General features: G+C 38.4%; 1 long non-coding RNA gene across 2 annotated transcripts; it reads right to left on the bottom strand.

Annotated features, from left to right (window-relative positions):
• Positions 1 to 736: 736 nt before the first annotated feature.
• Positions 737 to 7,553, bottom strand: LOC120440397. Of its 2 annotated transcripts, none has more exons than XR_005613233.1 (3): positions 7,513 to 7,553; positions 2,160 to 2,211; positions 737 to 1,086 (listed from the first exon to the last, which is right to left on the bottom strand). It is a non-coding gene; the product is annotated as an uncharacterized LOC120440397 (long non-coding RNA). The 2 variants fall into 2 exon arrangements; XR_005613232.1 differs by lacking the exon at positions 7,513 to 7,553 and adding an exon at positions 2,669 to 3,329.
• Between the last annotated feature and the right edge of the window lie 5,331 nt (positions 7,554 to 12,884).

Genomic DNA, 12,884 nt, shown 5'->3' with positions numbered 1-12,884 from the left:
TCCAATAACAGTATGGTCAGTCTTTTGTATTTAACATGCAAGCATGCAACTGCGTGCTTTATTTTCTCAGTTCTCTCTCATTTCCAGTCAGCCATGGAATTATTATGTTTATGGATTTGGGGAGTGCTATATGTAGTTTATTATAGCACATATAATGTGTGCAGGCTTCTATAGAAGTTTCCTGCTGCATTTTAAGCCAAATTTTCTTTGATAATAAAGATAATCGATCAATGTACTTTGGCTGCAACTGAAAAAAACCCCTAATTATTTCATGTCATTTAATTTGGTTTCAGGGGTCTGTCTTTCCAGAGAGGTGTATACTTGTAACACTTGGGGGATTAAATATAATTCTCTTTCTAATATGCAAGTTTTGACCCACCACATCATAAAGAGGATTTACAAGTTGCATTAAGCTGAGATGCTTTGCTGGCTCTGCATTTGTAAATGCTTTGTGCTTCTCTTAAGCTCTTTTAGAAGTTCTTTGAACATTGTCCATAGATTCTTTTAGGAGGCTAAACTGTACATAATATAATCCCTAATTTTTCAAGCAAGGTTTCTTTAGTTGTATTAACACTGCAATGTGCAAATCACTGAATTTAGAAATTTACTGTAATAATAAGAAAAGTGTTGACATTTTTTCACAAAACATTCATAGAAAGGGGCAAATCAACAATATTTACTTGGAGAAATGCTGGCGTTTTAATTGGTAGAGCAATTATGATACCTGTTGGTTGACTTAAACAATTAACATCTAAATATGAATTAACGACAGTTATACAGAATATATTCTCTTCCCTCCTGCCTGGTATTGGAGCTCAGCTCTCCTGTTGTTTCTGCTGTTGTTGAAAAAGACCATAATGACAGTTGTGCAGTAGGTCCTCTTCCCTCCTGTTAGGAGTTGAGAAGCTGATCCCTCCTGTTGTTATTGTTATTGCTCCTGCGGTGTGTTCATTAGCTCAATGCCCCTGGTGATTATGCCAGCTCTGAGTCTTCTTTCCTTCCTCCCTGCTCTCCTCCACCACAGGCGCTGTCTTCCCTTTGGCACCCTGCCATCATCACTGTGACCCGGGGGGATGCTGTTCAAAACTGAGTTGTTGGTCGTACAAATAAAAAACAATGAAGTTTGGGGGATGACATAAACAGTTAAGTAATATAAAAAAGTTTTAAAAGATTACTGTATTCTGTATTCAGCACAGATGTCTGTGGTCCCAGAGGAATAACAACTCAAAATGTGAACAGGGTTTCTAGATTAAAGGATTTAATAACACATTCTTGGTGGGGTTAATCATTTTTCATTATAAGACACCCATAATTCAAATTGTTAAGTCAAAATGCTGACTTTTATGCACGAGTGGGTGTGTGTACTATACTTACTTAATCCGCTGAAGTAAACATTATGAATTAGAATGATGAAGATAATTATAGTAACTAAGAATTTTAAACAAACACATTTATTGATATATTAAATCTAAATGTAAGTACTTGTCATGGTCCCTGGGATTTGGACCTAAGGTTTTTTGTGAATTTATGATTCATTTTTGCTTTTCAGGATCAGTTATTTTTGAATTTTGAATGACCAGTGAATTGTTTCATTGGTTGTGTCTCATAGTCTCTTACTCATGTAATCCATGTGCTTTCTGTGTTTCCTTGCCTTTGAATTCACTGCTTTTCTTTTTGTTTATGTCTTGGATTTAGGGCTTTGTATGTTTATGGATCCGACTTTATAACTTTTGTCCACAAGTTATCCACAATCCACACAGCTGTTTATCACAAAAATTGTTTAAACTGAAATCATTGTTTATTATAATAATATACAACATATTGTAATATTTGCAATGCTTTAGAGTGTTAAACCACTGTTGGGAAAATATAGTACTCCAAAAAGATGAATTCATCAGATTTGTTATCTCTGCTCTCTGACTCCCCCTCACCATGTGCTGAGACATCGCTGGGCAAGACCCCAAACTGCATCCAGAACCAAGGATAAATTTAAATGTGCAAAAAAACCTCCTACACTTGCAACACAACAACACAAGAAAATCTACTGCTTGTCATTTGTTTTGTTTTTACATTCTTCTGGCAATTTGTTTTTAATTTAGTACTTAAATGTGTAAGTACTGCTTTGTTTAAAGCAGGAAGATGAAAACCTTGGAAAATACCTTTCTCCTGAGATGAAGATAAAGGTGAAGTCCAGAAGTACTGCCCGAATCACTACACAGAGAAAAACAAGATGGACACTGGTTTGTCTTATTATTTTAGTTCCTTTACTCAGGGTTAAATACAGGGGTTCAAGATTTAAGATATAAAACTTGAACTGATTCCTTCTAAAAGTATTTATATATAGCTAAATATTTATAATGTGTGTTCAAACAACAATGGGAAATAGCTAGATTAAAATTTAACCAGGATGGTTGACGGCCTATTTGAATCGATGGCTGAAAACTATAGAAATAATCTACCCGAGGCTGTAATAAATTATGCCAGTTATGTTTTTCAATACCTGCATTAAACAAACTAAACAAGCAAAAAATAAAAATAAAACGTTACTAGTATGTCACACATATAGCTCTGTCAGCTCTAGTCGATCTCCCGCAGTTTAATAAACTAAAAATGTTCAAGATCATTTCAGTCCTCACATCTCATGTGTCTATTCACAGTCATTACTCACATACAGCGCAGAACTCCATCATCTGTGATAGCAGCATACAGCAGACAGGTGCTGTTTGTTCAGGCAGCAGTCAAGGAAAGGTATAGGGAAAAATCAATTTCCCCCCATGATAACAAATGCAAACAGTGTGTACACACAAAACACTCTTGTGTAAATCCAAGAGATCCTTGATTCCTCGGGGTCATGCAGCCACATGAATCAATGGGCTCAGTCAAAATGCAGTTACTCCTTGGGTTTTATTGAATCTACAGATGCAAGCAGGGCCACATCTAGACTTTTATGACACATCTTTTAGCACAAAGGCTGTCATAAGATGCTGTTAACAGATAAACTCGAACTACAATAAAATCCCTCAGAGAAATAAAACACCAGCATACTGACTTATCCGTACAAGCTAGTGTAAAATGTTTGTTTTTGAATAAGGAATACAAACCGTACTTGTTGCTTTGCTCTGAGTTCAGACCTGACTCTGCATGATCTAAGATTCACAGCAGTTGCTGCTGATATTGAGAACAGGCTTACAATACAGGGCAGTTCTAGCTATTGGCTGGTTATTAGTACCAGCAAACAAAATGATATGCAACAAACTGAAAGCTGCTCAAAGGTTTCCTATTAGCTCCATGAGTGACACAATTTTTGCAATTTTGCCTCTATACACAACCACATCAGACAATTAGGACAGGTGCAGATTTTTCGCTGTTTCAAGGTATTTAACAAAAGTATTGCATTACTGTTCAGGAATTACAGCCTTTTGTCTTTTAGAAAAAGTTTCCAGCTTCCAGAAATTCATTAAACAGTTGTCTGAGAGTTTCATGACTTGATGAGTCCTGTTGCCTTGTTAGTTCATTACAAGTGAAGCAGAAATAATCTCTAGAGTTGACTGAGTTGTTGCAAGTGTTGAACCTGCAGCTTTTCACTACAGCTGTCAATATGATGTATTTAATCACTTCCAGAGATAGCAAAACCTTTAATAGTAGCTAAAAAGCCAAAGTGTAAAAGCCTGGCAGAGCATCTCAAAGGAAGAAACAAGCATTTCGCATGTTTCCATGAGCGCCTTCCTGAAGTTTGCAGCCCATGCACATGCAGAGTTACTGATTGGAAAGGATTTTCACACGAATAGCACAAAATCTTGTATCGATAATCATCTTAATTTATCATCTTTGGTAGTGCAATTACTTTTGAGCCTCTAAAAATGGGGCACTCTGTATGTAAACAGTTGCAATTTCTAAACAGTTAACAGCATTTTTGTTGCACTGCTTGAATTAAAGCTCAAAGTGTGCAGTTCAATCACATCTATGACAGTGACTGTTGGTACAGAGGCAAAAATACAAAACTCATGTAACTGTCCAAATACTTTTGGATCCTACTGTATATGAAATTTCAGGACTGGTTCTATGGGAACACAAAGTCATGCATTGCACTCTCAGTTTGATTGTGTGTGCTATTTTATACTTATCAAATAATAATCATAATTTATTACATCAAAAGATGTCTGGCAGCTCAGAGTTCATCAATCCCTGCAAATGTTTCACAGAGACATACTTTTGTAGTTATCATGCATGGGCTCAAATTATGTGCATTTGCAAGTCTGATAAATGTAACCGTATGCAAACATATACAAACTGGAAAATAACAGGTTGCACCATGTTTTGAATGAGTAATTTTGTTTTGGCCTGTGAAATAACTATGACAAAAAACAAATTTATAATCAACATGTCAAATAAATAAAAAGATGCCAAAGAAAAGAAAGGAAACACTGAAATTTCTCCAGGACATTCAACAGAAGAAAATTACGTTCTTGCCTAGAATTAGAACCCCAATTCCACCAAAGTTGGAGCAAAATGTAAATATAAACAGAATGCAGTGATGTGCAAATCTCATAAACACACATATTATTCACAAATGGTAAATGGCCTGTATTTGTATAGCGCTTTACTTAGTCCCTAAGGACCCCAAAGCGCTTTACACTACATTCAGTCATTTACCCATTCACACACAGGTGATGGCAAGCTACATTGTAGCCACAGCTGCCCTGGGGCGCACTGACAGAGGCGAGGGTGCCAGACACTGGCGCCACCGGGCCCTCTGACCACCACCAGTAGGCAACGGGTGAAGTGTCTTGCCCAAGGACACAACGACTGAGACTGTCCGAGCTGGGGCTCGAACTGGCAACCTTCTGATTACAAGATGAACTGTCAACTCTTGAGCAGTTTTAAACCCAGATCTCAAAAAGTTGGTGCGGGGTCATATTTAGGACTGAGAAGCATCCCCTTTTTTTATAATTCACCCTCATACCATCAGGGATAGATGCTTTTGAACTGAATGCTAAGAACAAGCTGGATGTTTCCTCTACTTTTTAGCCCAGACGATGTGGTGTCCATGTTTTCCAAAAATAATTTCTAATTTTGATTCGTCTGAGCACAGAACAGTTTTCCACTCTGACTCATCGTTTAAATGTGTGAGAGAAGATGGCGGCAATTCTGGATCAGGTTCACATATGGCTTCTTCTTTGCCTTTGCAGCAATTTCCATGACAGAGTCATGCCTGTTATTACTGCAGTGCTGCCTGTGGGAACAAAGATCACAGGTGTCCAGTATTGATTTTCGACCTTGACACTTGAGAACAGAGATTTCTCCAGACTCTCAGAATCTTTTCGTTATATTTTCTACAGAAGGTAAAAGTCTGTTCAGTGTTATATGTAAGACATTTAATGAGAAATTGTCCCAAAATTTGTAGACACTTTTTTTTTTTGTAGATTGGTGAAGCTCTGCCCATCTTTATTCCTCAGGAACTCTGAGGAGTTACTAAGTTACTCTTTTATATCCAATCATATTACCATCCTAGTAACAATCAAAATGTTTGCAAAATCTTCCTCCAGTTGATACTTATTTTCTTTTTTTTTTCTTGTATGTTTTAAAAAACTAGAGACATAAGCAATCTAATCTTGGCTGGAAAGAAAGAACATTTCCCAAATTTTTTCACAGGCTCAGTCCTGATGGTGAAATAGTTTGAAAAATCATTCACAATATTCTATTTTATTTGCACAACTGAAAGAGCATTCATCATATGCAATATTTGAGCACATAAGTAATTGAAATAGTATAATTATCTACAATCTGCACAATTATTGGTTGAATACATGTTTATAATCAAACTCCATGATATTATTTCACAGCTTTTCTCTACAAAATTATGAAAAATTATTCATCACATGGAGAATAGTCATTTTAACTGTCAAAATCCAAGTCATGAATAAGAGTAGGGGTTTTTTTGCCTACTGTAAAAATGCATTTACTGTTGAAACAAAATTACAAGAAATTGTGAACATGGAGTGTGCTAGAATAAACATTTTACATGGGCTGCCACAGGAGGACAAAGAGGACTGTATGAATGTGTGGCAGTGTAGGGGAAAAGAACAGAACAGCAGCAGTAAGCAGAAAATGGTTGTACACAGCGGTTCTTCCCTGGTACATTCAATGTGGGGTCTATGAAACACTGTGGCCAAACAGAGCAACAGGATGTGCAGAAATTCCCAGCCCTATTTTATGTCTGCTGCCACAGTATACATGTTTTTAGTACTGATATTATACATGATTTGTTTGGCTTAACCCTGACTGAAATTTTTGCTTGTTTTCCTTTTCCTATGTTGCATTTGATGTCACCACTAAATAGTTTGCAAATGCAAATGTAAATGTTCCTTTGCTTTATAATGTAAAATCATTTTGTTGTGTGTAATCAGCATATGAAGAGAAAGTCAGTTATCTTTAGAAAAATCACAGCCTACTGCAGCAGTAGGTATTTGCTGTCATTGAAAACACGGTTAAGAAAACAGAAGATGGAGAATGGAACTTCTTAAATCCGCCATCATTTTCTCTAAATGTCTAAACATTTTGCTCACCTCGGTTCACACAGTTCATTGCATAAGTCATTTTGGTGGCAGCTGCTTATTCCAGCCATCCATCAACTTTCTTACGCTTATGTAATTCCGTGTTGTGGGAGGGCTGGAGCCTATTCTAGAGAGGTCCACAGGGCAACAGTTGGGGTGCACCCAGGGCATGTTGCCACCAATAGGAACAAATGACTATTTGCATTCACATCTGCACACAATCATCAATTGTTCTAACTTAACCCTTTAGCGTTCTGCTCAACCAATTGGTAGAGCACATTTTCAGGCCCTATATCTAACTGAGGCTTTCACTGAAATTGACCTACCTTATTAAGTCTTTTCTACCAATTGGTTTACATCTGTAATGCCCCAAAAATCCACCAGAAGGCACTGTGAATGTAAACGGTTGGCTCTTCTTATCCCTTTCCCAACCAGGAAGTCAGAAACAAAAAACCATCCAACATATTTTGAGTGTTTTTGATGAAACTAAGGTAGGAATAGGGATGGGTATCGTTTAGGTTTTATCCGATACCGGTGCCAAACCGGTACTTTTGAAACGGTGCCGGTGCTTAAACGGTGCTCAAACCGGTGCTTAAAGAATGGAGAACACAAAATTGGTCCAAAACCTCTCATGTTCAGCTGGTTTTTGTAAAAGATAACAATGTTAGCCTTTTCTGCAGCTATAGGGCATATATGGTCTCACTCTTGGCTGGAAGCAGTGCTTAAACAATGGACAAAACACAAACTTTGTCCAAAAACCTCTCATGTTTAACTGTTTTCCACTTTTTCTTTGGTCATTTTAGCCTTTTTGGCCAGGGTGAAGGGAGTATCTGCCATCAAACAAGAAGACAGCCGCATGTAACTACGACGCTGTTTGCTAGTTCACCTTACATGCATTAATGTAATAACGTGGTTAGCGTACTCAACGTTAATTACACACGAACATGAAGCTACTCACGCAGAGGAGAACAGCTGCTGCTGCTGCCATCATCATCCGTCATCATTTCTGCTACGCTGACAGGGCTAGGGGCCAGGACTCTACTCTTTTGGGGGGATGTTGCTAACTCCAGGTCCGCTAACAGGCACCACACCCGCAGTAGATGTGCACGGTGTGAGGTCTCGCAGCAAGCTATCAAACACGGCAAATTTCTCGGCTTTGAAAAACCCCTGCTATGTGTCGCCAGGTGTTTCATCAGATTTGAGGTGTTACCTCCTTTGACAGTATGACAGTATCAGCTTAAAGCACTTGTTGCAGGCTGCTGAGTTTGCATCTTTTGCTGTGAAGTACAGCCAGACTTTTGACCGCTTCGCCTTGGGCATTTTTAATCTGTAGCTCTGCTCTGAAAGAACGTACGTACCTGGCCCCGCCTACTATCCTCGGAAACGTAAAATGATTGGCTAGAATTGGCTCAGGAAAAAAAAAGCACCGAAATAAAGCACCGAAATGTGCGCTGCTTTTCGGTCTGGTTACTACCGTTTATGTCAGAACCCATCCCTAGGTAGGAAGATATAATTTTTTGATATATGATAGTGTTAGAGGACTTACTAAACAGATGTATGTCACTTGACAGCATTAAAAAAGTGAAATTAAATGTTTAATAATTTTTTTAAAAAGTGGTCAACCAAATGGTTGATTTGTCCCTTTATGGTGCTACTGCTAACATAACCTAAATGTTATTAAAATTGATTATTTACCATAAAATCAGACCACTAGACCCATTTTGTTTATCCATTGCTGTTGATATATCACATTAATTGTTAGCACAGCAAGAATATGCTGAAATAATTTCCTCAGTAATTTTTGTAACTTTCTGAGTTAATATTAGGAAATATTGTAAAAATCAAGAATAACATATGCATTCTGTTGTTTGATATAATACTTTCCTTTGATGGAATGAAAACCAGCAATGATCAATGGCATGCTACTAGAAATAAACTGTATCCAATGCCCTGAATAGTTTTTGTTATTAATTTAATTATAATTTGGCCCTTTATTTTATTTTTTCAACTGTATTATCTACTGTATTTGTATTTGCATGACATTTCATACTTTTACCATGAAGTGACATCTCAACCATTTGGTAGAGATCAATATTTTAAAAACTACAGGGTCTACTGAAAAAAATTTATTGATTGTGGTTATTGCTCACCCAAGTCAATAAGAAATGCAAACAAAAAAATTTCCATTGCTTTTTTCTTGGTGTGGACCTCAAAGAGTTAACAGCATGTCTTTGGAAGGTGGGAGGAAACTGGAATACCTGGGGAGAACATGCAAACTCCACATAGAAAGGCCCAGCCAGATGTTAGATTCAAGCCCAGGACCTTCTTGCTGTGAGGCAATAGGGATACCCACTATGCTTCCCATTGCTTATTCACTGACCCAAAATTTCATTTTGAAGGGTTTGAGCAACTTACAGACTCATTTGATGTATTTGTTTGAGCTATTTAGAGACATGCATCATGCATGCTGAGAACTTTCAAAAATATTTTGAGAAATACACCAAAGCAATTAAAAAAAACTGTCAAATATTGCCTAAGGCATCAACAAGGTCAGTAATTCTCGCATTTTAATTATATGCATAAAAAGAGTTAATGATAAAACAGATCACAAATCAGTGTACCTTATTGACACTTGCTCTCAAAGTAAAAAGATGGAGAGAGAAAGATGACAGCATGGCCTGAGAGCATGCTGCTATTCATTTTCTATCTTAAGCAATTACTTCTGACATTGCACATCAGCTGTGACAAACTGTGACAGCTTGCGACATTCAGGACTGACAGCGCGAGGAACATGACAACGAAATGAACCTTGAGATAAAGAGAGAGGGGGAGAGAGGGTGAGAGTAAGACCGCAAAGTGTCAGAACCAAATAGCTAAACATCAGCAGGGCATTACTGGGTGAACCACGAGGAGGTGAAGTGGACATAAAAGGGTGAAGAGGATGCTGCTGTTGGGGGTGGGCACCACAGTCGTATGGATACGAAAGCTATTTTTATGCACTGAAACCACAGCAAGACAGCACCTATTGCTTAGCACTTTAATTTCAGGGCGTAAGCTAGAAAATATGAGGCACGACCTGTGCTGATAAGGTTTGTAGTCAAACTTCATTTTAGGTCTGTCTGCCTATCATAATCCAGCATAGAAACGGAAACAGTAGCCCCTGGCGAGTGTTACTAATAAGGTAGGAGTTCTCGGGACTCTGGTGAATACTAATGAAGAGCAAAAGTATTTCTCATTAGTCGGCCTAATACTGTGCTGGTGGACTCGTTCAGTCGAAGCTTTGTGTCTGCGAGGTGAAAAGCAAATTTGACATTTTGAAAGGGGCTGATGGGAAGGAACAAGTGTTCCCTAAAGCAGATCCATTTTCTCCACAGTAACTAAGGTCAGTCAAATTTAGAGTCCCATATTCATACAAAGCATAGCTTGGTCATTATTTTACATTACCTCTCATTTGTGTGTCTGCTTGTTCATCTGCATATAAATTCAGTTCTTTTTTATATATATAAAGATAGCACACTGAAAAGCAGCTTTTTAAATAATAATAACAATGATAATAAACTTGATTATGTAGCACTTTTACTAACAAAGTTACAAAGTGGTGAAAATGATGCAATGATGCAAGTGCATGCCCAGGCACACTTGGAGCAGGACCATTTAATGCTTTAAAAGCCATTACCGGGATTTTAAAATCAATATGAAATTTAAGGTAGGGTTCTCTTTTGGAAAGAAGAGAAAGCTTCCAGGAGAACAGGAAGCTCACTAAATAAATCAAGGCATCCCTGAGGTTAAACTGTCTTTACTAACCTTTACTGATGTGTCCAAACTGAATTGTGTCCTGAACAAGCTGCTAAGTATGGGTACTTCTGTCATGGTGCAGAACAGGACAGGAAACTTTGTATGTTTTTGGTTTCGAGAGGTTTCTCTCTTTTCCCTCTGTGGTATTTTTTCACATATTTCCTTTGAAGATTTAGAATGAACACAGTGAACTATACTGAAAAACAAGGAAATATAACCTCTGGGCTTAAATTTTCTATGCAAATTCAGTCCAATTTCACCACCTGGAATATTCTGTGGTATTGCGATGGCTGTATCTAGCTGCTTCTATCACACAAATTGCTGTGAAAAACCAACAAAGAACACCACATTTAAGATTTAGTGAAGGGGAGAGACAGAGAGATTTCATTCACACTGTTATGGAGGTCTCAGTTGATGCACTGCAGAGAGGAAAGGAGGCAAGCAGGGTTGGGAATATGAATAATTCAGCAGCTCTGGCACGGTGAGCCCTGGATTCCCATCCTCCACTCCACCAGCCTCAATCCCAGAGGAACCATAGAGGGGTTGTAGTACAGCTGAGCCGGAACCGCATTCCCACTGGTGTCACATTCCACAGTGGAAAAGATTGCAGAGCAACCTTAGGTGTTCAGGTGATGGGGGAAAGCTGCAGAAACTCGCAGCTCAAAGCAGAGATTGCTGTTGTTTGTCATCCTGATGAACCTGATAAAGGTCCTCATACGTGAGTGCAAGCCACGAACTTGGGATATAAAATTATAAAGCGCCACACTACAGGGAAGAGCGGTGATTGGCATGAGAGAAAGTTTGGAAATGTATTCTGCTACTTCCCTGAGTGTAAGCAGCTTTGGATGAGAACATCAGTGAGATGCTAAAAATGCAAATTTAATGCAAAATCTAAGCTAAGCAAGCAAAAGTCAAAAATACTGTTAGAGTTACAGACAGACAAACAGATAGAGTTACTGATACAGGGCGTCACACAGTGAAATGAAAGGCCTGTTCAAAGGCATGTTCTTTATTTCATTTGTGTTTTACAAAGGAAACTAACAAGGAAGGCTATCATCAGCCAACTTCCCTTTGCAAAGTAATTACCAATATCCATAAATCAGCTGCAGAACAAAGCACAATCCCTTCTCTTTTAATCTCTCGTGTTCCAAGTGTCTCACACACATACACAAAGAGAAGCCTATGTCTCCTGATATATGCAAAGCGAACTGGAGGGATGATAAGGAGACAGGCTTTAATGCTCTATTTAAACATGAAGTGCCTCATCGACAGCATTTGTTTGCCGCTCCTTTGGGACTGCATGTACTCTGTTATGATACAGCTTGCTGCCATTTGTTAATATGCCTCAACCTAAGTCGAAAAGGAACACACATTTATGTGTTCCACAGCCGGGTTTTCTTTCTTACGTGTCACGTAAGGCTGGAGGCTAGCCCAGCATGCACAAGGTGGAAATCAGGGAGGGTCTGCTGTCCAAAGGAAAGAAAATGAAAAGAGGAGGCATGCAAAGATGAGATGAAAATAAGCAGAGGGTGACACGCGGTGGTCCGGTGTGACCATGAATAAATGATTGAGAGGAAAACAAACTCAGACAAACTAGATGCATTAAATGTGAAAATGCCGACTTGCATTTAGATTCAGGTCACCTTCAGATTAGAGACATTTACATGAGTAAAGTAACCATCTAGAGTGAATGACTAATACTATAGAGTTGGATGTTACAGCAGCGTACTAAAATAAGAGTAAAACATGGTATAGTGCACCAATATGATCAGGGGCATGGGTCATACCCTTTTGTGTAAAATTCCTCATTCTGCAACATGAGTAATTGGGCAATTGCCTGAGGCAACATATTTTATCACTGATTTATGTTTGCAGCATGTTTATTGCTATTTATCTACAAAAGACCTTGCCCAGTAATGACAGTGGGCAAGGTGAAGGTTTTTTTGAAGGTCTTTTGTTGATTGGTTCACGTGTGTCCCATTATGACCCAGAATAAAAGCTTCATTGCTTGAGAAGTGGCCCAGTCTGAAGTTCAGAGGCTTGTATATGGGTATTTGGTTCCTCAAAAACTACTAGTCTTCAATAGTAACTTCAATTCAGTTTTAGTTCAGTTTTATTTATATAGCACCAAATCACAACCACTCTCACCTCGAGTTGTCTTATATTGTAAGGAAAAGACCCTAAGAAAATACTGAGAAAATACTGAAAACTAACAATTAGATGACCCCCCCTACGAGCAAGCACTTGATGACAGTGGAAAGGAAAAACTCTCTTAATAGGAAGAAACCTCCAGCAGAACCAGGCTCAGGGACAGGCAGCCATCTGCCCTGACTGGTTGGGGGTGAGGGGAGGAAGACAGGACAAAAGACATACTGTGGAAGAGAGCCAGAGATTAATAATAACAAATGATTAAATGCAGAGTGTTGTGTAAACAGATAGTGAAAAAAAAAGATGAGTGAAGAAGAAACATTTATTGCATCATGGGAAGCCTCCAGCAGCGTAGGCATCATAACTGAAGGAGGACTCAGGGTCACC

This window comes from Oreochromis aureus, linkage group 5, assembly GCF_013358895.1.
Source record: "Oreochromis aureus strain Israel breed Guangdong linkage group 5, ZZ_aureus, whole genome shotgun sequence".
Taxonomy (NCBI): Eukaryota; Metazoa; Chordata; class Actinopteri; order Cichliformes; family Cichlidae; genus Oreochromis; species Oreochromis aureus.
This window is presented reverse-complemented; position numbering and strand designations above follow the sequence as displayed.